Source organism: Leptinotarsa decemlineata, unplaced genomic scaffold, assembly GCF_025532065.1.
Source record: "Leptinotarsa decemlineata unplaced genomic scaffold, Ldec_3_MD MMD2_tig00026340_RagTag_RagTag, whole genome shotgun sequence".
Lineage (NCBI taxonomy): Eukaryota > Metazoa > Arthropoda > Insecta > Coleoptera > Chrysomelidae > Leptinotarsa > Leptinotarsa decemlineata.
Window position 1 is genome coordinate 5235328 of NW_027412694.1, and position 25458 is coordinate 5260785.

Below are 25458 nucleotides of genomic sequence, written 5' to 3' on the forward strand. Positions count from 1 at the left end.
GATTCCATATCTTTTGCGGCACCTCTGGAGAAGCTAGCTAAACGATCTATCGAAACGTCAGGAAAGTTTCCATGAAATTACGAACCTCAAATGAGATGTGTGCGTGAGATATCAAAAAAAAATTATTCGTTTGAAAGACCTATTGATGCCATTATGTGTAGAATACAACATCGTTGAAATGTCCGCCACGGCTTCTCTGGATGGAGCGCATCCGAAAAGTTCTATCTGGGACATAAATCAGGCTGAACTTGACCGATGACATGTGTTATGTTGGCTTTGAGAAATGTTGTGGTTTGTGGCTTATTCGCATGCGAATTTAAAGAAAACCGCTAAAAAAATAACGAGGTCAATTTGCACAATCTCAGTGACTATTTTACATCAACTCTACGTGATCAAATCGCTCTCCTCAATCGTCTTGAAGTCATATATACGGTAAGTGCATTCATTTATGAGATGTCACTACGAAAAAGTTCGAAATATTGTTTAAATAGTAAGCAAAAATTCTTGACTTGAAGCTTGAATAACACTTTTAAGTTTAGCGACTGTAGTTCATCACATATTGGATACAACACTTTTGTCTCGCAAACTCGATCTCAGTTTCTATCTCTTGTAAATCGTTCAAGGTCCCTAACCGCCAGGCCAAGATTCCGCTCTTCTGATTTCGAAAGCAATTGAATGGGGGTGGCACACATAGTATTAAATTGAATATTGTTATTTGAAAACTATTCAAAATGTCTTTTCGCTATATTTAATTTTCAGATGTGTAGCATATATTTCACTCTTTCTGGATTCACTTCATCTCACAATCACAAAAACGTGATTTTTACGATCTGTTTGGAACTTTTTACTCTTGTATGACTCACTGATGCCTCAGACGAATATATTTAAAAAACCGTTAAATCATCAACTTTGGAAGCCGAACTACCACCCATCTTTATCAAACAATAAATTTACATAGCTTCAACTAAATTATCAACGAAATAATCTTAACAAAGGTAACTATCGTTTTGAACCATCAAGAATCTCAAATCAAATTGGCATATTTGCTTTGAATTTTCACGTAAAGCATTTTGTGGGAAAAGTCGATGAGCGACATTTTCATATATCACTTCAATGATGGTTTCTATTGTCTGTAACGTTTGAACTATTCAACTTCATTATGATAAATTTGAATACAATGCAACATGCAAGGGGCATAAAAAGTTTGTTATTCACCATTTTACAGTAAATTATGAATATACTCCTCTATAGGTGGATATTTTCCATTATGTTTAAAATCATCCATAATCAAAAGGTACCAAACAGGATATACTGTGGAAGCCGATTTACTTTTTATATTCACGAATATTCATTCCTCAATCCATTCACATAACATTATATTTGTTTCAATTTAATCAATGGATGTATTTGTTGGACGAATTGAAAATGATTGTTCGCAAAATTTGTCTAAATGACGGTTTTTTCCAAATGTTACGTGAATTAATTTTTTTGATGAAAAGTCATGAACAGTTATAATATATATTTGAAACATGAATGAAATTGTTTGTTGAAAATTATAATTACATGAATTAAAACGATTGTTGATAATTTCAATTCGGCGCTGGCGTCGGGCGGATTCTTACAGAAGCTGAATTTTCAAATCTCGCAACATGTTTGCGTAGTGATGTTAAGACAAAATTCCGAATAGAAGTTATCAACACTCAATTCAATTGATGTACTCAAAACAATTCACTTTTACAAAATACTTGTAGAAAGTAAAACACCAACCACGGAAACTGTAATACTAACTAGTGCGATATATCATATCAGAAATACGCGACGAAATGGTTTTAATCTCCAGCGATTAAAATTCAATGTGAATCGCAACTTTCGCGCAGGCACCGTTCTGAAATCGCCAAAAATATTTTCTTGTAGAGCTTTTGTTTTGTCCGGCCAACCACAGCGCTGAATAAAAGTTATCAACAATCAATAAAATAGGCGAGACGAAAGAGTTTGAAATACTCTTCCGTAAAGTGGGTACACATTTAATATTTACGAAAACCTCTATTTCGATAATAAACTTTGGTTTAACAAAATTTAAAGCCATTTTTCTAATATGTGCGAAAGCAGATCGCAGGTGTCATGGCGTCGGCTCTGACGTCACGCTTAGGTAAACATGTCACTGTGTCTACATGTAGCGAAGAAAGTAAACAAAACATTCAATCGATTCGTCTGATAAAAATGAATTCCAAAGTATATAATTGGCGTCCAGTACCACAGTGTAACAACACATCAATAAGAACATCCAACAAAGTGTTTGTACATGTTGCAAACATGTGGTAAGTTGTTAAAGCTCGTACTGCGAAACTCGAACGATGTAGTCACGAATTCGCCACATTATTTTCGTAAAAAATCTATCTATATATCTATGGTAAAGACCACTTCAAGTATGTTATCTAATAATGATAGGTCTTACACTTCAAATGATTTTTTGATGTGAAATAGTAGAAATATTGAGGCTATGGAATAAATAATTTATGGCGGTTATGTTTGTTCCCACTTCACTGTACAAATGTTTCCTTCCCGTTTTAGTTGCACATAATTGATTGTATCATCCCCATATGATCTGTTTAAATAAATCTGTTTTTCCGTTAACCAGCTGTTTCACCCCTACGAACGACAAACTCAGAAGTTCAAATTTGTGCGAGCTAAGGACTAACGAGGTCTTCTGTTTTAACGTGTGATTCCTAACATGGGTTGGACGAAAGCAAATGAAAATCGATCGTTCAGCCTGGGTCTAGAACCAGCGACCAACACGGCGGTCGATTTGAGTGAGTGAACAAAGCATCCACGTGCGGCTACCATCCGTCGGTCTTGAAGATCTGAAATTATTCAAGTACAGATACATACACATCGACTTGGAGATTTATCAGATTTTAAGTGTTTACTACGAGTAAAAATATTACTAGTACTGGTAGGTGCTTTTTGTTCACAGAAATTTACTCGTTAACATGATATTAACTCTAAAACAGCAACTTACAAGCTGTGAGGGCGCTAACCTCAAAAATGAACAATGACAAGTTCATTGGAAAAATAACCTATGAAAGTAAAATAAACTCGCATGAGTTTAAAACGAGTTTGATTATATCTAAACTGGTTGTATCTAGGGTAAAGATAAATACATTTTATAAGGTAGTTCACACGTTTCTAAATTAAAGCGAACAAAATTCTCTATTTGTTGCGAGAAAATTGCCCTACATTTATATATCAGTCCTGGGCAAATTTGAGCTATTTGCCTCAACAAAGCTTGGTTCCATTCTTATAGTAGAGTGGTGTTGATAAATCACACATAAAATAATAAAAATCAATTGAAATGTGTAATCACTAGTATCCACCAAAACAAAACACAGGAATGAGAGTATTGTAATGTTTTATTTTATTGCAAATCTTTATCATTTGAATTTTTTTATTAAAACCAAAGCAGTGTTTTGGTTTTTTTCAATATGATTAAATCGACGATTTTTTGATACTATCGTCATGCCTATTCAAGTATCACCTGAACGCAACAGTCAAAACAATTCATTTTTATAAAATAATAATAGAAAGTAAATAGCGTGGCACGCCGTTTCACTTTTTATTGATATTCCTTTGAAAATAGTTGAATTATACTAATGAAAATAATCGAGGAAAAGTACGCTCTAAACAAACCTTCTACTACGATTCTACTGAGAGTGATTCGTGAAAAATCATACAATTCACGAGGTTGTTGTCCCTCCTTTTTTGGCGCCTGGTGATGAAGCGCCTACGGTGACACTATTAGATGTAGAAGTAGAGACACTTGGGCTAGCTAGAACGAAGCAATCACATTGTCTGCAATGGACAAACAAAAATGTCATTATTGAACAAAACTCCATTCGTTTGATGTAATTGGTTCTGAAATTGGTAATGATAACATTCTGTTAATGAAAAGGATCCGAACTGTCACTCATATGTCGTTATCCGAACAAAACATTGACATATCCGATTGGAAAAAGTAATCACATCTGAAGGCAAAGAAAATCTTTCTGTAGCCAGTAAATGTGAGTTAGGTTGGGCTCTTAACTCTACGCGCACCAAGCCCAAAAAACAGGAAAAAATGTTTTCAAGCCCATACTTCACACATTTGTGGAAAAAAACGACTGATGAAGAGCTGCACAAGATGGTGAATAAAAAGAAATCTCACATTTTGCAGTTTGATTGCAGCTGACCAACCATCTCGAGAAAGTTCATGAGCATTAGAACATTGGGGAACCAATAACATACAGCTACCGGAAAGTGAATTCATGGCACTAATTAACAAATCATCATCGTTTATTTACACAAAAAGAAAAACAGCAAGCATAACAAGGCTATACATTTTGCAAATAAACATTGGGAAACCCACAGAAGCAACAGGTGTTGCTTGTGCGTGGCGTAATAGTTATTTATGTATCAAGGGAATTAGGAGGGCCTTAATTACCGATGGCAAAGTTTGCGTCCCGAGGGCCTCTGGCCCGAGGGAAGCAATTGCCTGAGGTTATTAAGGCTCATTAATTCCCGTGGTACATAGATAATTTTATTTCTGACCGATTTCAATAAAATTTTGTTCATTTTTGAAACGGAAAAATGTACCAATTCATTACCTTCCCGGTATATTTGAATCAGGTACCGTTGATTATAGTAGAGTTTTCTTGTTGCTAGGTTGTTGCTATGTTACTTGTTTATAAACAGAACTTTGTTATCAAGCTGTGTTTGCGGTGAAAACGTGTTTTCTACCCCAAATATAATGGAGGATATTTTGAAAAAAGCTGATCAAGCAAGAGAATCATTAATTCCATCGAAAAGTGAAGCCGTATACCAAAAAGAATACAAGATATATCTGGACTGGCTGACACGGAAAAATGTTATGCCAAAAGATGTCACTGAAACTGTATTTCTGGCATATTTTCAAGAACTGGGAAGGAATTTTCTATGTTTTTCGGTAGATTTGGTAGTAATTGTGTTTATTCGTTTCAGTCAGAAACGTATAGTCCGAATTCTTTATGGACTAAATGGTTAATGCTAAAATCGATGGTGACTATACATGAGAAATGAGATATCACCAAGTTCAATGAACTACAGGCTTTTTTGAAACGGAAGAGTAAGAGTTATAAGCCGAAAATGTCTGCTGTTTTATCTACAAAAGAAGAAATTGTTTCCAGTGGCGGAAGTAATTTTCAGGGAACATCTCAAAATTGTACATTTATTATTTGTAATGACGTGAATAAATAAAATATGGTTCAGTTTTCATTTCTATTTATTTTTACTTGTGAAAGGTAGAGGGAATTATAAAATCTATAATGTCCCAAGGGAGTTATGACCCTCTTTATTGATAGCGTAACTATGACGATATAAGCTTATAATATCCCGGTCAGAAATAAATAAATTTTTTTAACTCCAGATACTAAAATTAATAATGAGTATAAGGTTAACAAAAGGGTGAAATAAATATATACACAACATTCAAAAACTTTGTAGACGTGTAAGAAGATATAAAATTAATTGATGGAACTGAACTTGCTTTTTAAAAATACTTTTATTGTCACAAAACTTGAAAATAAAAAAATTATAGAAATACAAATTATATAAAATTATTGAGGAATGGAAGCTGACTGACTCCGGATGTGAAGCTTCGAAGATGTCTGCTCCTGTCTTGTCAGTATCTGGGGGTGGTATCAGCGGGATTGTCCTAGGAGGTGAGATAATTCCTCCTACCGTAGATTCAACTACCATGCACAGTGGGGTAGTCGAACTGTGGATATGTCGGTACCTTCATTTATTATTTGCAGTTGGTTATCTTCTTGACATGGCTTTTCATTGGTACAACATTGAAGTACATTTTTCCTGTACAAGAAGTAAACTATCATCAATATGATCGTTAAGTAAATCACTAAAGTCCATATACTCGATGATTAGTGAACTTCGCCTTGGTTGAATATCACTGAAGTTTTTTCCCAACACCAAACCGTTATTTCAACACATCGACACGTATTTCGATCACCAAGTGATCATCTTCAAGAGGAAGATCAGTTTGATATTCCTCTTGGCTCTCGAGGTTATATTAATTTTAGTTTTAATAAGATGTCTTTCATATTTACTTCGTTGACATTCACACTCGTTTATAAAGGTTTGAATAGAATCTCTCATATCGGGCCAACAATTAAGGGTTTTGAGTTTTTGTTCGGTTTCGTCAATACCTCTGTGATCATTTTTACCTTCGTGATATGCCTGTATCAGTTTGATTTTACATGAAGGCCATTTGAAATTCAATTTTGTCTAATTACTTTGCAAAAATTTTCATAATTATTTAGCTTTTCAAAGTGAAGATGATAAGGTATGTTAGGTGTGATATATTCTTTTACAAAATCGATTACGTCTCTTTCACAGTTATTTGAAGAAAACTGAACAGTCATTCTCGGTTTCTTCTCAAATAAGATCGTTATTCTTGGTTTAGATGAAATGGGATTTTCAATAATTGGATTTTCCTTGGTATTAGTGTTTACGGTAACGTCATCAATTTCTTCAATTGGGTTTAGTTCATGTTTTTCAGGAGTTTGAGTAGTTTCTGTGTCATCATTAACTATCATAGAAATATCATCTCCGAAAGGTTTACCTATTTATAAGACGAAAATGGTTGGTAGTCTGGAGTATTTGAATTAGGGTTTATAATATTTTGGTTGTCAAAAGTAACAGAAGGACCAGCTAGACGCTCGAACTCTTCGATTATTTCGTCTAGTTTTTTGACTCTTGTAGTTTAATGCGTGAAAGTGCATTGGCATTCGTATTGGATAACCATTTTCTGTTATAAATTATATTATAATGATACTATTCAAATTCAATTCGCCATCTGAGCAATGTAGAACTTGGGTCTTTCGTTGGAAATAACTATTGGAATAGTTTATGGTCCGTTATAACATTAAATTTCCTGCCAAAAAGTAGGGACGAAAATATTTGGTTGCCCAGATTATAGCCAATAGTTCTTTTTCTATTGCACTGTACTTTAATTAAGAGTCGTTAAGAGTTGAAGTGTATACTACTGGAAAGTCCTTGGCTCAAGACTGCACCCAAGGCTACATTCGAGGTGTCCGTTGTTGAATTGAACGGTTTAGAAAAATCTGAAGACTGAAGGATTGGTTTGTCAATTAGTAAATTTTTACAAGTTTCGAAATACGATAGGAATTATTCGTTGTGGATGATCTATGTTCACTCAGTCAATCGGCCGATGTGTCTGTCGATGGTTCAAGCCGCAGGCCGCAGGTCCAACCCGTGTTAGGAATCACACGTTAAAAGGTAAGACCTCTTCAGTCCTTAGCTCGCACAAGTTTCGGCTTCTGAGGGTTGTCGTTCGTAGGGGTGCGACAGCTGGTAAACTAAAAAACATTTAAATTTTTTTTTTCATCAAGCATTTGGTAAGTGGTTCCGTTGATATTGCAAAGTTATTAATGAATCTTCTATAAATCCTGAAAATCGTTCAATTTGTTTAGTTGATTTTGGAATAGGGAAGTTCTTTGTTGATTCTATTTTATCCGGATTTGGTTTAACCCCGTTTGGAGTAACAATATGGCCAAGATAAGAAACTTCTTTTCGTAAGAATTCTAACTTATCAGGTTGTATTTTGGAGTTTGACTCTCCGAGTCTTTGGAAAACTGCTCTTAACCCTTTCGATATGTTCTTGGTGAGATGTGGAAAAAATTATGTCATCCAAGTAAACTAAACTTTTTTTGTTCTGAATACCTCTAAGGATATTCTCTATGACTCGTTCAAAAGTCGTGGGAGCATTTTTAAGACCAAATGACATCCAGAAGAACTGGTAATACTCACTTTCGGTATTGAAAGCTGTTTTTTCGATTCGATATCTTCCATACACATTTCAACTTGGTGGAATCCGCTGGCAAGATCTGGCAAGTTGAAAAAAATTGGCATCTACCTAGCTTAATTAGTAAAACGATTATATTCGGCAAGGGATATTTATCATCAATTGTTTTTTCATTAAGCTTTCGGTAATAAACAACAACTCGTCATTTTTGTTTACCGGAGACATTCATTTTCTTAGGGACGACCAAAGTGAACTACAAGATCTTATAATTTGTTGATTTAACATTTTTTTAATTTGTGTTTGAACTGTTTTTTGTGAATGAATGGATATCTGTATTTTTTTGTATAAACAGCTGTTTCGTCAGTTGTTTTTATACGATGTTCAGTTTTATTTGTAGAAGTAGGTGGTTCATCCTCATGATATGCAATATCGGAAAATTCTAAAAATAATTTTTCTATCATTCTTCGACATTCAAATAGTCAGTTCCGATATAGGTTAAGTCCAGTTTACGTTTGTCCGTCCCATCAAAATTATTAAAGTTGAATTCTTTTATGCATGTTCTATAAAGTTTTCAACGACAGTAGGTTCAGAGAAATCTAGTGTAATCTGATCCGACAGTAGGTTCAGAAAAATCTAGGGTAATCTGATCCGTACTGTTATTTAAAATAGTTGTTAGTGCTTCTCCGTATATCGCGATCGACAAACTCTCTGGAATTTTGCAGTTGTGTATCTTTTGATCGCTGTGACTTACAGATGTTTTTATTTTAACTACTTGTTCATTTCAGGGAAGTATGGTAATGCAATTTGATTCGTGAATGAGGTGTTGTCAAAAATCCTTTGCTTGAGTTAACATTAGCTTGAACTTGTGTCAAGTTATCAATACCTGTCATTCCATGAAATGTTTTGTGAAATTTGAATAAATAAAATTTCAAGTTTTCAGAAACAATGAATAATTTTGAAATGGAAATAAAAGCACTATGTTTATGACAAGATTTTTGAAATACCGTTGATACTATGGTTAATTTTGGATTCTATCGGGGTATACATTGCAAGCCAAATTTGGATCAATAAAAGATTTAGTTGAACCTGTATCAAATAAAATTTCAATATTTAGGTGGAATTATATAGGGTAATTCACTTGAATTACTTGAATTTGAATATATTGCTGATTCTACGTTTGACAGGTGTTTGAACATATTATTTGAAAATTTTCATCATCAGAATTACTGTGAATATTTTGAAAATTTTCATATTGTATCTGACTCTCCACTTCACAATCTTGTGAATAATTTTTGACAACATTCGTTTCCGTATTGAAAAGTTCATCTGAGATAGAATTTCTTTTTTGGGGTCTACTAGGAGATGAAGGACCTGGTTGATTTCTGTTGAACGTTTGCCTTGTTGAAACACTCATGGAAGTTTGACTAGGAAAATTTCAATTGGGATTGAGCTTGAAAATGTTCTGGTTATTTGTTGGTTGTTTAAAATTAGAGAATTCGGGGAAAAATGTTTGTTGTGGAACATTAGTTCTTACTTGAATATTTATAGGCTGTGACAGAAAATTGCTTTGTAGATAGAATTGATTATTTGAAGATCTATTTTGATTTTGGAATTGATCATTTCTAGTATTGGCATTGAAAGAAGTTCTTGGAAACTGAGAGTGATATGAATTTTCATTGGAATTCGAATCTATTTGGCTACTTTTTTGTCATTCAGAAACTTTCTTCGATTGGTTTTGATAATAACTGATATTTTCTTCTTAAATAATGAATTGTATAGCTTTATTCGAATCAATAGATATCCCATAACGAATTGTAGTTCCTGAAGGTTCTCTCAATTCAGCTCGAAACTTTTTTAAAGCTGATTAATTATATTATTTGCGTTTTAAAACTTTCGAATTTTCGTCTGTTTCATGAGAATCAATATAGCAACAAATCAGATTAGGAATTTGCAAAATACGATCGAAAAATTGTTGAGATTTTTCAGCCGGGTATTGTTTCATCATAACCATGTCTCTATTCAAACAGACTTCATCGCGTTGATCCGCAACATTTCTATACAGAGTGTCTTTTGAAACAATACAAGTTGTGACATTATGAATAGTAACAACTAGTTTAGCATTTCCTGTTAGTTTTCTACTCTTCAATAGATATGTATTTTGGAAAGAACTTGGATTTTCGGCATCATAAAAATTAGTACTTGTGATAGCCTAATTACTACATTTTTGTTTCCATCAAATTGTGGAACCCAATTTAAATATTCGGGTTTGAAAACATTTGCGATTTCTGAAGAGTTTGAAATATTCAATTCTGAATTTTATTTATGAGATGTATTTTGGCTATTGTTTGAAATTGATTGCGAATTGAAATTAGTTCGACAATGATTGAAAAATATTTTCAAGCCACATAATATCATAGTACTTACAATAAAAGCTAAATTTTGGCCATTGCTTTCTCAACCACTATAACGAGTCTGCTGTGGTTCAGCGATTCTATCTTCACCAAGGGTTTCTTCCTTGCAGAAGGGGTCGATGCAGTTCCTCTTCTCGGAAACAGCTTCGGTACGGAGTTTTCTACAGGTCTTCGATTGACTGGGTTTCCTGAAGTTCAAGGAGCCGCTCTGCTTCCAACACCAACTTGTTCTGTTCATAAAGATTCGATTTCTAATTAATTTTCGAAACGAAAATCATTCGTGCGTTGCGCGTAATTTTGACAATGTTACAGTCGACGGCACAAAACTTACTTTTCAAAAATACTTCAAATGTTATAAACTTTCAAAATTGAAAATTATAGAAATACAAAATAAATAAAATTATACATGTTGCCACTTTGAGAAATGAAATCTAGCTGACTCTGGATGCGAAGCTTCGGAGATGTGTGCTCCTCTCTTGTGAGCATCTGGAACAGGGTGGTGGTACTGCCGGATTGTCCTGGGTGTTGAGATAATTCACTCCAAAAACTGCAATATTTCGAAATGAAATGTCGTCTAAACGAAACATTTGGAAAAGGATATTGCACGAAAATCACGGAATATGAAGAAAATGTCAAATAGTCCAGCATTCAGATGGTGCAGGATGTATCCTGCATCCGTGTACTCACGTGTACTCACCTCGGGGTGGAACAACGCTCTCAGGGAAATGTCGAGAAAAAACAAAGTTACTGCAACGAATATGCTTGCCATTCCAATCTTACTCTTCTTGTTTGGAGAAGTGAAGTGGACTCATGAGGAACTGTATCAACTTGACGTGAATACTTGAAAAATGATGCACTTCTATAGTGTTAGATATTCAGTGTATTTGTTACACACTTGTTTTTGAACGCGCCTTGTCAATTGTCAGAAAGCAGGCACTTGACACGTTGGTGCGATGATTTTGGCAGGTCTTTCATTGGCTTGTCAAGTCAGTTTGTAATTGAATGAAATGAACACTATAATAGTAGTTTTATTAAAAGTCCAACTTAGTCAAGGATATAACACATAGGAGTTTGCATCCCAAATTGTTCTTTCCACAATTGTACTTTCCCCAACAACAGGAAGGCCGTGAACTCTTCAGTCTGAAATGTCTACATGACAGAATTGTACGGGATGGAGCCTGTAAAGTCGTCAAGAGGTCGGATCCTCCTCTCTGCATGGTTCGCGAGCAGGAATTGGAACATTCCCCTACGGGACAGCTGCCCGAGCAGCTGGTGAACTTGGTTTAGTTTTCGACACTAAACGAAGTGAGCACAACTCTATTAACGACATTGAAGAACTTGGCTCATCAAAGCGCGTGATCTTCGCTTGCCTTAAGTCGAATGGGCTGAAATCAATAACTGAGGGGTTCATCATGGCCTGCCAGAATGGTGTCGTCAACACACAAATCAGGCTGAATTTGACTGATAGCATACGTTATGTTGGCTTTGGGGTCCGCTGTAGTTTGTGGCTCATTCGCATACACCTTCACCCTAAGAAAACCCTACAAAAAAAGTCTAACAGGATCAAATCTCACAATATCGGTAAACAGTTCACATCTCCTACACGTGAGATGACTAAATCGCTCGTGCAGAATATCCAATTTGTATCCAATGTGGTCCATTGAGTCGTTGATATCCACAAGAACTATAGTGCTCGCCGTTGACAGTGGTGGCCTATCCTATTCTCAAAGAAATATGAATCGATGACACCGCCAGTTCAAAATGCACACCAAAAAGTGACTTTTACGGGATGCATTGGACAATCTTGGATCTTATAAGGATTGGTATCGTTCCTAATTAAATATGTTTAAAAATCTGTTTTTCCGTTAATCAGTTGCCGCCCCATACGAACGACAACTCTCAGAAGTTGAGAAACTTGTGCGAGATAAGGACTAACGAGGTCTTACCTTTTAACGTGTGATTCCTAACATTTCATTTCTTCACGTACTCATTCATTCAGAAATGGGCCTTATCGCTGAAGATGATTTATCGATGGAAATGAGGATCAGTTGCCAACTGCTCCAGAGCCCACACGTCAGCGTCAATGGTCATTCACCTTCAGTTGCTGAGCCAGTTGAATTTTGTACTTATGCAGGCCCAAGTACCGAAGCAAAATTCCCCAAATGGTCGGCGAAAGGCTGAGTTCTTGTGTGCGACGCGAAATCGACTACCTCGGATTCTCCTGTAGATAGCTGTGACGCCTTCGGCAGACCTTGCGTTTCGTCGACCTACGGGTATTGGTCGATTGTTCACTGAACCAGTGAAGTCAAATTCATCCTTCACATTGCGAACAGTTATCTCAGTAGGACGATTATTGCGACCGTAAAACGAGCGAATCGCGCGGTTGAATGCTATATGGTGATTAGGCAAAGCAGACTGAATAAATGACAACTAATTTGACAGATGTAGCTTCGACTGATTTGAACAGGTGTACCTTCAACAAGATGGCCGTTATCAATTGTCAAATTTTGGTAGTCCCCGTTGAGAGACACTATACTTGCTGGTGAGCCTTATTGGTCATCAAAGTAAGAAAATATTCATCATAGTTTTCTGTTTCTTCGCGAATATCGTCTAAAAGTAGGAGGAAAAAAGGATGCAGTATCGAGATTCACTTTTGGAACTACGCAGACTCAATCTGTTGAATTATAGGTGTGCTGGGTGAAATGATACCTACGTTACTCTCTAATTTCAAGATCGTTGAGAATAATCATCGGCTTCTTTTCAGATGATGACGATGAAAGTAATAATAATTCAGATTCCGGATTGGTTTATCGAGGGGCGGACCGTTCTCATCCCCAAAATCGGATATATTTTAATTTATAGGAATTACAGGCCAATAACCGACAACGCAGAACTCGATACGGTATATACGTTGGTAACTTTTGTTCGAATCTGGCTTCATCTCATTCTGAATCTTGGAAGATCTAGATGTTACCTTTCTTTCGATGAAGAGGAGGTGAGAGGAGGTATATTCATTAAGGTATAAGGTATATTTATTCTGAATCTTGGAAGATCTAGATTTTACCATTTTTTCGATAAAGAGAAGGTGAGAGGAGGTATATTATTCATTGAGAGGAGGTATATGTTTCGTAGTGATTCAAGTATAATCAAAATATTTGACATGTACGTTTTTGCCGCTTTAGGAGGGTCACGTGATCTGAACAAGTTTTCAAAATAGTTTTCAATTTCCCATATGACATTACTGGTTTTCCTAATTCGTTTTAGAACATGAAATAGGGTAATTTTGACTTCTCTACTTCGTTGCTGTGGCATCAGTTTTATGAATAGCCTTTCCTGATCGGAAGAATTTGGTGGAGGTGTTATAATTTCCAAAATATACGAATCGTCAGCAATTGGTAATGAGTTTTCTTCCGTTATTTTCAGCAGGGTAGACTTCAAGTCTGATTGTTCAGTGGTGTCTTCGTCAATGGTTTATAGGGGGCTTCATTTTCAATGTTCCTGATGGAAACCGGTTCATTCATATTCATGTTTGTACAGTTGACAGATAAATGAAACAACTGAACATTCACGGGAAAATTCATATATTGAGGTATTTTAGAGAGACCTGAAGGAGAAATACATACTCGTCTCCAGAAACTCAGGATATGTTTGTAGTTTAAAAATCAAGTTCCCAGGAAAGAAATTCGAGATATCAAATTCAATCTCAGATTGCACAGATCGGATTCCGAGGGGCTGTGGGGGACTTATGAACATAATTGGGAGGTTTTCGCTAAGGATCAGTCTTCTCACCATTTTAATTACTCATTTGATTGCTGTACTTCCTTCGATGTTGCTAGAGATTTAATTAACTAGTTTTTCTCTTGAGAAATCAATACAAATAATGTTATTGGGAATTTTAGATGGAAGTGAACTATTTTGACGTTGTTGCCTTAGATTGAGAGGGAGTCTTCAAATTTCCGGTTATCTCATATTTTGACGGTAGCCTGGTGGGTTGATGTGGGTGGTTTGCTTCACTCACTCAATCAACTCTGTGTGAACCGGTGGTTCGAATCGCAAGGCCGGCCGATCGATTTTCAATTCCTATCGTCCAACCCGAGTTAGGAATCGTACGTTAAAAGGTAAGACCTCGTTAGTACTTAGCTCGAATAACTTTCGACTTTTGAGAGTTGTCGTTCATAGGGGGGCGACAGCTGATTAACGGAAAAACAGAACAAAGCTAGATTTTTCGTAGGTAACATCGATGGATTTGTTTGGCTCAGCACGGATGAAAATATTCTGGAATATCGAACAATTTCATAGGTTACAAACAAGTACGTATTTACATGCTCTTCTTCAGAACCAAACTCCTTTTATTTCACCGTAATGATTAAGTTCTAAATCGAAACTTTCAGATAATAATTTATTAGGAATTTTTTCATGAGTCCAAAATCCAGTTCACTCATGTCAATTTTCAGTGTAGTAGATATTGGAGAAATATTGATATAAAGAAACTACTATAAATATATGTCGCACAGGTTTCTCACCCATACACTTTGATTATATAGAATTAAAAACTTGAATTAACAATTTAATAAGTCCATGACAAACCTATTAATTTTCTGATGACCACCAATTAGATGTGAACATTATACTACTCACTAAGTGTAAAAAAATATTGATATCAATGTTGAGAACTCATTATATTTTTCAGGAAGAATAACGACTACGTCATAATTCAGTAGAAACTATTCGTAAATTTTCTCCTGATATTCACATGAACAATTATTTCGACCTGTTCTTAAATTTGGTGTGTTATTTTTCGAAGACAATATTGAAAGTCTCAGTTTTCGTAACTCATAACTGTGAATTGATACACTAAACACGTGTCCAGTAAGTGATAAATTTATTCATATGGTACCCTGATCAACTTTTTGTTAATATTTATAATATTAAATGATTCAAGTTCAACTTTCTCTTCGAAATTTTTTTGTTCACTCAATCAATTTATTTGCTTATTATCAGTATAACAGATTTAGAATCGTGAAGGTAGTTGACAATGTTTCATGGTGCATTTCATTAGTTCGGACTTCCATATTGTCTAATATGATATAAATTGATTCGAAATACCTGAAAGAATCCGTAAAATAATAAAAAATAATTAAAAAGGATAAGCTGGAAAATAACAATTATATCAAGCAAAAAAATGGAGTAAAATACAACAACAACTAAAAAATAAAAAAAATTGAACTATTAACAAGAGATGAAAATTAAAGAAGTAATAACAAAAAATGGAAATTAAAAATTGAAAATTGAAAGATTTCAAACCAAGATACTTCACGACGTTTCGATTGTTAGTATCCACAATCTTCTTCGGGTGATAACTTTTTCAGCTATTCTTTTTTAATTTTTTTTCACAGATTTTTTTAGGTATCTCAAATCAATTTATATCATATCAGACAATGAAAGTCCGAACTAATGAGATGCACTACGAGACATTGTCAACTATCTCCAAACAAAAAAATTTCAAAGAGAAAGTTGAAAAAATTTTTTTTATTCTTTTTTGGATGATAACCCAACAACTGAAAAAGGGAATCAGGTACTATATTTATCTTTTTTGAGACCATTCAATTTCAACAATATGGACAAATCAAATTTAGTGATGAAGAGGTTTATACGTGAGTAGACAAAGTAGATATCTGCTTTACCCCAAAGAACTACACCATAAAATCTATTCATTCCTCTCTATAATTGAAATTACAAATTTTCTTCGACATTCGTCGAAGAAATTTGAAAAATAAAGCAACATTCGGGAAGAGAATTTGCAAATTAACTGATTTTCAATACGCTTCACTTGTATGTTTGTTTATAACCGACTCCTTTGGACTCTATTTTGACTAACTTTTAACGAACAGATTTATTTGAAACTTTGTTAACTCAGCAAGAATCGGTGACAATACAGTTATTTCATAAGTTTATTTCATTATCCTGATCAAGTTCGCCAGGATGAATAATTTCCTCACACAGAGTCTGTGTGAGAGCGAGTGAGACAACCACATTGTCTACGCATGACTATATATTTTATATTAAAAAAAATGGGAAAATCAAAAAAAACAGGCTTTCAGAGCAACACAAACTGAAAAATATTGAAACTAATAATTCGAAACTAATTCAAAATTGTGTTCAACATCGATGATAAGTCCTATGGCTTGATGAAATCAATGAAAAAAAGCGTGTTATAAATACATGACTAGGAACTATTTGCCATATTGGAGCCATAATAAAAAAATAATTTAAAGCATCCCACGATTTTTTAGAACAAAGTTAATTTTTTTGTGAATAGATTTATTTCGATTCCAGACTCATTAAAAGTCGTTAGTTACATCAATCCATAGGTCTCATTATCGATGTTGAACACAATTAGTTTCAAATTATTTTTTATGTTTCAGTTTGTGTTGCTATTAAAGCATGTTTTTTAGTTTACTGTTAGTCATCTACTGAACAACTGTCTCCGTAATTATTTTCTACATTAATTTATTATTCAGAACAAGCGAAAACATACACGGCAGTTCCATCAGTTGAACTGGTAGATCATCCTATTTAACAACGTCTTTTATATAATGGAAGGTAATCACAAAACTTGATTGAAATCATCTGAAGGAGCAATTTGTTCAGGCCAGTCTCAACTTCCTATACTGTAGGTTAATAGACTGATACCTATCAGAAAACAACTACTCCTCTGGCTAATACCACAAAGGGTATGCGGTTGGTTACCTCGTTCACAAGCAGATGTGGCGATGACAAATCTGTTGTGTGTTTTCCGCTTCAGCCTAGGAATGGCTGAAGGAATTCGATTTTCAATTATCGAAATCATTGACTTTATGTCGAAACAGGTCTGCAAGTGTGTTCCAATAGTTGAAAATTTATTGCGGCAGTTGTATCGCCAACAGCATTTGCAGGAATAACTTCAGTTAAGAATCCTGCACTGACACCTGTCGAATAAAATCCAACGCTCTCTGTGGTATTAGCCAGGGGAGTAGTTGTTTTCTGATAGGTGTCATTCCAGTAACCTACAAAGTAGGGAGTTTAGATCTATCATTGATAGATGATTTATTCTGGTAAAACAGGCAGTTTTCAAAAAACGATTGGCCTTAAGAGATTTTCATTTTTTCTAGAACTAATGTCATTTTGTAATTGTATTTCTCAAATTCTCAAAATCTACCTGGTTTACCAGAATCTAATTAATTTTTGTAATTGTAAATTGTAGAACAGTTTGATGTACCAGTCCAACTGATGAAACAACGGTGTAGTGATTGATAGATATATATATATATATATATATATATATATATATATATATATATATATATATATATATATATATATATATATATATATATATATATATATATATATATATATATATATATATATATATATATATATATAAACCGCGGACACGTGTTTTTGGCTATTGGCCTCGTCAGTGCGGTGCAGCCAATTGCAAAGATGTACAACAACTGGTTACCAAATATATATATATATATATATATATATATATATATATATATATATATATATGATGTGTTGTTCTACCGGGTGTTCATCCGTTGTGTACTATTCGATAGTCGACGTTTCGCCATCATCTCAGATGGCATTATCAAGACGAGTTACTGCTTCGCTTCGAGAGGTGTAACTGATGTTAGGTTCTTCTTGTGGTGTTTTTATATGGTTTCGCTTGCATAAGTTGTATGGATTTGTTACCTGTTTTCCTACCTGCGATGGTTCATTATCAATTTGTGGTTGTCTTTGGTGGTTGTTTTTAATTATTGTTTTCCAAATCCTTGGGATGTTTAGTGAGTCATCCCTTTTGTTGATGAGGCCTTGCTTTTCGATTTCGATAGCTTCCCTGATTTGTCGAATTCTTGGGTTTTGCACCTGTGCTATCTGTTTTGTGGCCTCAAAATTAATCTTGAGACCTGTTTGTAGATGGTGTTGAAAGAGGGCAGAGGAGGTTTGTTTTGTTCTTATCGAGTTTTTGTGCTCCTGTGCAGATATACGTCTGTTGGTCTGACTGATATATTGTTGTCCACAGTCCTCGCATGTGATGCTATATACTCCTTGGTTTTCTAGGGAAATTCTCTCTTCTCTCTCTACGGATTGTAGCTGGGTAGGGTGGTGGTGTGATGCTGCTTGTAGGTAGCGGTTGGTGTGTATGTGGGTTTTCGGTAAACTGTATAACCCAAGTTGCCAGTTGGTTTTCGTGTTATGAGTACTACCTTATATCAAAGGTGTGACCGACAAAATCGGGAGAATACTAAGACGTAAAAACATTCGGACAACCTACAAACCACACAAAACAATATCCAGTTGGCTGCCCAGACCGAAAGAGAGAATTTCCCTAGAAAACCAAGGAGTATATAGCATCACATGCGAGGACTGTGGACAACAATATATCGGTCAGACCAACAGACGTATATCTGCCAGAACCCAGGAGCACAAAAACTCGATAAGAACAAAACAAACCTCCTCTGCCCTCTTTCAACACCATCTACAAACAGGTCACAAGATTAATTTTGAGTCCACAAAACAGATAGCACAGGTGCAAAACCCAAGAATTCGACAAATCAGGGAAGCTATCGAAATCGAAAAGCAAGGCCTCATCAACAAAAGGGATGACTCACTGAACATCCCAAGGATTTGGAAAACAATAATTAAAAACAACCACCAAAGACAACCACAAATTGATAATGAACCATCGCCACCACCAGAAGCCATTAACAACCCTCAGGTAGAAAAACAGGTAGGAGAACTACCAAAAGCCATCAACAATCGTCTAGTAGGAAAACAGGTAACAAATCCATACTTTCCCCACACCAGAACAAAAGTACATTCTCTTGACGCGTGTTTCGCTAATCAAGTTGGCGTTCTAAGGAGATCATTGAGTCACAATGGACGCTTTCTTGGTTAGCGTCGAGAGACCGTAAAATTGTTCTGGTGTTGGAAAAGTGTTTTCAAAAGATTCATTTTGCGTCAGAGGTTTCAGTACGAACTATCAAGGGTGAAAATTGTATAATTATTTGAAGGAACAATTTGTCTTCCTTCACCTAGACAGAACTCAGAAAGCCATTACTCCCCTGGCTAAAATATCACGTAGACCTTTGAATTATATCCAATAGGTGTCAGAGCACAGTTCTTCACAGAAGTGATTTCTGCATATGCTTTTGAAGATGCAACTACCGGAATCGATTTTCAATTATTTAAACGGGCACAGTGGCAGACTGGTTTCGGGTTGTTTGTCCTTTTGTCAGTGCAAGGTAGTGTCTATTATCAATATGAAGTCGAAAATTTCCTATAATTGAGAATCGAATATTTTAATTAGAGTATCAACTCTGAAGCGTACGACAAGAAACATATCTGCCATCGTCCCCTCAGCCTGTAGACGAGGTTCTAACCAACTGCATATCCAAGTAGCCCAAATCGTCGTACAAGAAAATAAATTTCACTTAGAGTAAGAGGGGATACTTGAAGACTGGCTTTGAATTAATTTAGATATGCGGTTGGTTAGTACCTTGTCTACAGACAGAGGGGGCGATGGCAGATATGTTGCTAGTCGTTCGCTTCAGCTTTGTTTGAGGTATGATAATCTGGAAAGATTTGATTTTTGATTATAGGAAATCATCGACTTTGTGTTGATGACGAGAGGCCAAATAGCTCGAAACCGCTCTGCAAGTGTGACTGTTCCAATAATTGAAATTTGATTCTGGTAGTTGTATCGCCAGTCTTCAAGTATGTCCACCTACTGTAGGGAAAATTATTATCAAGTAACGGCTCAGTGTATTCAAAATATGTTTCTTTATTGATAGAATAATCATTTTTATTCGGACCATGAAGTTGAAAACGATATCTGTTCATTCGAGTTACAGAAGAAAAAAATTTAGGCGAAATTATTTCCAAAATTACCTGTGGCCATCTGGTTTAGGAAAAATATCTGAACCAGACATTCAATCAAACATAATAGGTACTGAAAATATCAGAGAAAAGAATAGGAGGAAAACAATTACTTCGCTGTCCATTCTCTGAAGACGACTAGACCAGAGTCCAGAAAATCCTTGATGTATTCAACTACCAGTACTGATCTCCTGGAGGAGAGAATTAATTTAGATGCTTCGAAACAAAGACGCTATCTTATATATGAAGAGAAGAAGGCGAAAAAATACTATCTATAAATAATGTTTATTTTGTTATGTAGCGTATCCTTAAGTCAGTTCAAATGTTATCTAACCTCAATCATCAATTATTGAAATCAAATAAATAAAAAAACATCCTAGCAAATAGCCCAAACAAATTTCCACATGAATGCGCATGAGCAACGAGAACAGTTCTCAACAGTTCAGCTTCAAGAGCAAGAACGATTCGGGACGGTTAAAAAATCCTGACGTTCTAGAACCTGAATTTCGTAGAACCAGAACAAACCTTAGAATACACAACACTCCGATCGGAGTGGGTGGCATCTCTGATTGATTCCCGTATACTGAGATCGGAGTAGGTAGTTGGCGCTCAACCTGTCAAGAATATGAAAATTCGATGCTGGAGAAAATATAGAATATGCATTAGACCTCCGTAGGAGGTCCCAATCAATTCGGACAACCCATTAGTTTAATCTGAATGATAAAAGTGGTTCAATACTAACAGAAAATAAACCTCGTGAAAAATAAAGCATTATCCATGCTTACCTTGAAGAAATATTCATCATCGAAAAACTAAATTTCTGAAGAGATCGACAAACGCAGTCTTCATTGGAGAAACAGTATAATTCAGTAACATGAAAATTCGATGCTGAAGGAAATTCAGGATATCAATGGGAAATGTTCCTCAATATGGGTTATTACAGCAAATGCAAGTTTGGACAAAATAAAGTTGAGTTCAATTCATGAGTTTTTCAAATTCACTTCGAAAAGTATTCAAATTGATGTTTTAAATGCTGGGTTTTAATGTTTAAAGGGATTCGTTTTCAATTCACATATTGGCAACAGCGCCTATATCAAGTTGAAATAATTTATACGTACCTAGATATTCTATTTTAAAAAAGGAACATTATTTCAACAATTGAGGGAAAATATAAATTATAGTTCGATACCACCTCCACAAGCCACATAAGCAACAGTTGTTTTGTTATTCATCTATATAGAGGAAGATAAGGTTAGGTGCACAAAAAGTCATATGTCACAGAATGTCTCGGAACTCGGAACATAAGTAAACAGAACAGCACGCCTCTGAAATATGTCATATCTGTTTGTCTCATGCAGGTAATAGATTCATTGTCCTTTATTAGCTATAACTGATGGTACCGAATGGTGAAATAGAACGAATCCCTTTAAATGTTGAATGCATTATTTCATTCCTCTTCTTTAAGTATTTAAATAATTTTCTGAAGAAAAAGGTTGAAATGATAAGTTTAAAATGCGTTGTTTTAGTTTTGTTTTATGAAAACTACTTGATTTTCGTCAGGTGGAACATTTCTCATTCCCCATGACATGATTTGGCAACACAATAGTTTTGTCAGAAGGATTAAATGAACAAAATGAATAAAAAACCATTTCGAGAGTTAATGCATTATTTGACGAGGGATATATGGTTACTCTGTAGAAAAATATAAAATCAAAAAAACTGAATCTGAAAGGAAATCGACAACCGATATGTCTTTATTGGATAAACAATATTATTCGGAAACATGAATATTCGAAATAATGAATCGAATAGGTTTTGTATTAAAGTGTATAATATTTTAAAATTCTTGCAAAGCGTTTTCGACTTTCGTCATCATCAGTGCTCACTTGTCAGGCAACAGGAAGTATCAAGATAAGTGAATTGTACATTGTAATATTTGAATTATATAAAACAAAATAGGCTTATAGCCAAGAAAATACATTTTTGGATTGAGGCCATGTGGTTCAGTCAAAGTATCTTATGAATATTCGATGCTATAGAAAACATAGTAGTTATTTTTGCAAAGAACAAGATCAAAAATGTGTAAATTGGGAATTTTCGACTGAATAATATAGCTGACATCTTTATAAAAAGGAAAGGATGGGATATTTGAAATGGGATCTTTGACACCGTTCATAGTTCTCATGCCATACTTAGCTATTTTCAGACTTTTGAAAAATCTAGTGTCATGTAACGATCTCAACAATTTCAGACAGTTTTCATTTATTCTATAGCCGTTCTCCACACCGATTTTGTTGGTCTCCGCAATCGGATATATGATGCATATTCTTTGAAATGAGTTTCAAATAGCTCGTTTAATCTGACCAATGTATTTTGGTCACAATCCTCACAGATGAAGGAAGGGAAGAGCTTGAACTGGCTAAGTCCAAGCGTTCGAGGCTTTTAATTGTCTCTTTATCGGGAACTCAACAATTATTGTTTTAATTCAATGAATTGTTGAACAACATTGTACTACTTACGGAAGTAAGCTTGTCGTGCCGTGAATACTATCAATATCAAAAAGTTTTTCATACACTTCATAACTTTTATCTACTCCGCGAATAAAAATCAACACCTGAGCAGTATCTGACACATCCGTTAACTCATCCAATGCTGGAGAAAACCACTCATGATGTCCATTTTTGTCAGACAGTTGAGATGATATATTTTCTGCGATGTCTTGCACCCTCCGAGCCACGGTGTTTGCTGACAAACTGACACTTTTAAATTAATTTACCTTTTCGGGGCATATTTCTTCGGCTACTGCAATCAAGCATTCTTTTATCATTTCTCCATCGGTGAATGGTTTGCCACGTTTTCCGATTTCAAGAGCCACACGAAAGCTGGCGCGAGTTGCAGACTCTTGTTCAGTATTCGCTTTGGTAAACAAAGATTGCTGCGATTTGAGTCCGCGTTTCAAAGCTTCAAATTTTTCCTTCCGCAAACTTCCTGCATACTTGGAGTAACTTTGAAGATGTTTCGATTCATAGTGTCCTTTAATGTTCTAGTCTTTGAGAACAGCTATGGTTTCATTACAAATTAAACATAGCGCCTTATTACTCGACTCAATCACAAAATACTGAAAATTCCATTTTTCTTGAAACGTTCTGCATTCACTGTCGATTTTTCGCTTCTTTTCTATACTAACAAATCACACATAAAAACAATAAGTCAAATCAAAATACTTTTATTGACGGGTGTTACTTTATTTCACAATAGACAGTTTCGCTTCCTTCGCCTTTCCTACGCAGACTAACTCGCAGTTGCGCCGCTAGCCTTTTTATATGCAATTATTACTGCCATCTATAGGTGATCGGAATACACTAGCTAGAACCAGAACTTTTTCGAACCAACGCGGTAATTCCAAATATTCAATTACGCCTAACGCTACCTAGCGGGTAGCTGAAAAAGATAGTACATAGTACCACTACTCGCCAATAGATGTCGTTAAGTGTCACAATACACAATAATAACTGAAATGCAAAAAAAGCGTGAGTTTGCTTAGGTCACGCACTTTGCGACTATCCTAGTCTAGAAATATAGTTAAGAGCAGAAATTGGCCCTTGGAACAAACTGAAAAAGTCATTATGGCCCGAAGGCTTCAAAGTTTGGAGACCCCTGGTCTAACCGATTATTTTTTTGAAAATACGCTATAATACGTTAGTATATATTGGTTCATACAAAAAACAATAAACTTTGAATTTTCTACCTTTCAAAAAAAACGAAGATAAACAGAGATTCTCTCTTGGGTTATGTATCCTAATTGAGGAATACTCGTTGCTTTCACCTATGTTCCTGATAATACTTGGACCAATTGAATATTGACCCATCATTCCATCCACACATTCACTGACTATCTGTGTTGACTATGGATAAATCTGAATTAACGCATTATCTAATAACCACATACAAAATTTAATTCGTTTTCCATGATCGTTTTCGTAAAGTTTGTGGTGAAGCTGGATTTTACAGGAATTTCCTCTCAGAATTCTTGATACGTTTGCTTGACTGATGCCAAATTTTTTCACAATAAAGTTTTGACTTGTATGGAGTTTTATCACAGTTTTTCGTACTGGACACTTTCAGTTCGTCTAAATAGTGTCAACAATCTTTCGAATGCTGCTTTATTTCGATGTTTTCTGTTGGGAAATCTTTCAGCGTAAATTTGCGATGCCAGAAAACAGTTTTGAAGACATTCTCTAAGTATACAAATCATGTCAATTCTTTCTTCTTTCGGATGAACTATAGATTAGAAACAACCGCTATCACACACAGTACAATTCGTAATTGAACACTAATAAATAACTGGTGAATTATAATACCACTTGTGAGAACACAATAGGCGACTTGATTAATGCATTTCTCAAAATTGATTTGCAAAATGAAAATGTGCATTTTTTACTTGTTAACTATCAGGAGACGGATGAATTTGACATATGCTGTGGATATGAAATATGGGGCGTTCCATTTAAATCAAACAAGTTATTGCCATTAGGAACATGTACTTATTTGGCCTTAAATGCACACACTTTGTCATTCTCAATGGCGAACATCAATGTTTCGGAATAAGTCACTTGCCTCATCGCCTCTCCAAAACGGAAAAGAAGAAGGCTGAAACCTTCCTTCCCTTCAAATATGAGCCCGTAACAGAATCAGTGGCAACGCAAGACCTAAACTCACATAGCAATAGATATTCCAGGTATATTTCATGAATATACATTTAAGGATATTGTATTATGCTATGAATATGCCATGGATATATATATATATATATATATATATATATCTTCTGGAGAATATTCCCTGGAAGTACTCCTGGTGAACCTTTGATATATTTTAAGAATATTCCTTGGGAATATTTTTGGAATATCTTATAATATTCTTAGAATATGTAAGGTATATTCTATTAAGAATATTCATAAAATATTCAGGATATTCTTAGTTTATTGTAGGAATATACAATAGGGAAACACCATAGAATATTCTTTAAATATATTTTATGAATATTCTAGGAATATTTGGAATATTCCAAGAATGTATATATTGCATTTTGATGCAAGATTCACACAAGTGATAAAACACATAATATTCATAAACAAATATATTTTAAAAACAATATACACTGAAATATTTGACGTTTCAACCAATATTGAAAATAAAAAATCTAATTCAAAATATTTATTCACTGAATAGAATATTCCTGAATACTGTCATATTACAAATATTAGG

At 34.9% G+C, this 25458-nt stretch overlaps 1 protein-coding gene across 2 annotated transcripts in view; it reads left to right on the forward strand.

Annotated features, from left to right (window-relative positions):
- The window catches only part of LOC111513159 (fatty acyl-CoA reductase wat), a 93605-nt gene that overhangs the window by 20228 nt on the left and 47919 nt on the right, over positions 1-25458 (forward strand). The window contains exon 1 of one of the 2 annotated variants that reach the window (XM_074183567.1): positions 14434-14573. The exons of the other annotated variant lie outside the window; for it this stretch is intronic. The gene's annotated coding sequence lies outside the window, so the exon portion shown is untranslated. Of the gene's footprint in view, positions 1-14433; positions 14574-25458 lie in introns of those variants that run through there. 2 annotated transcript variants of the gene reach the window in all.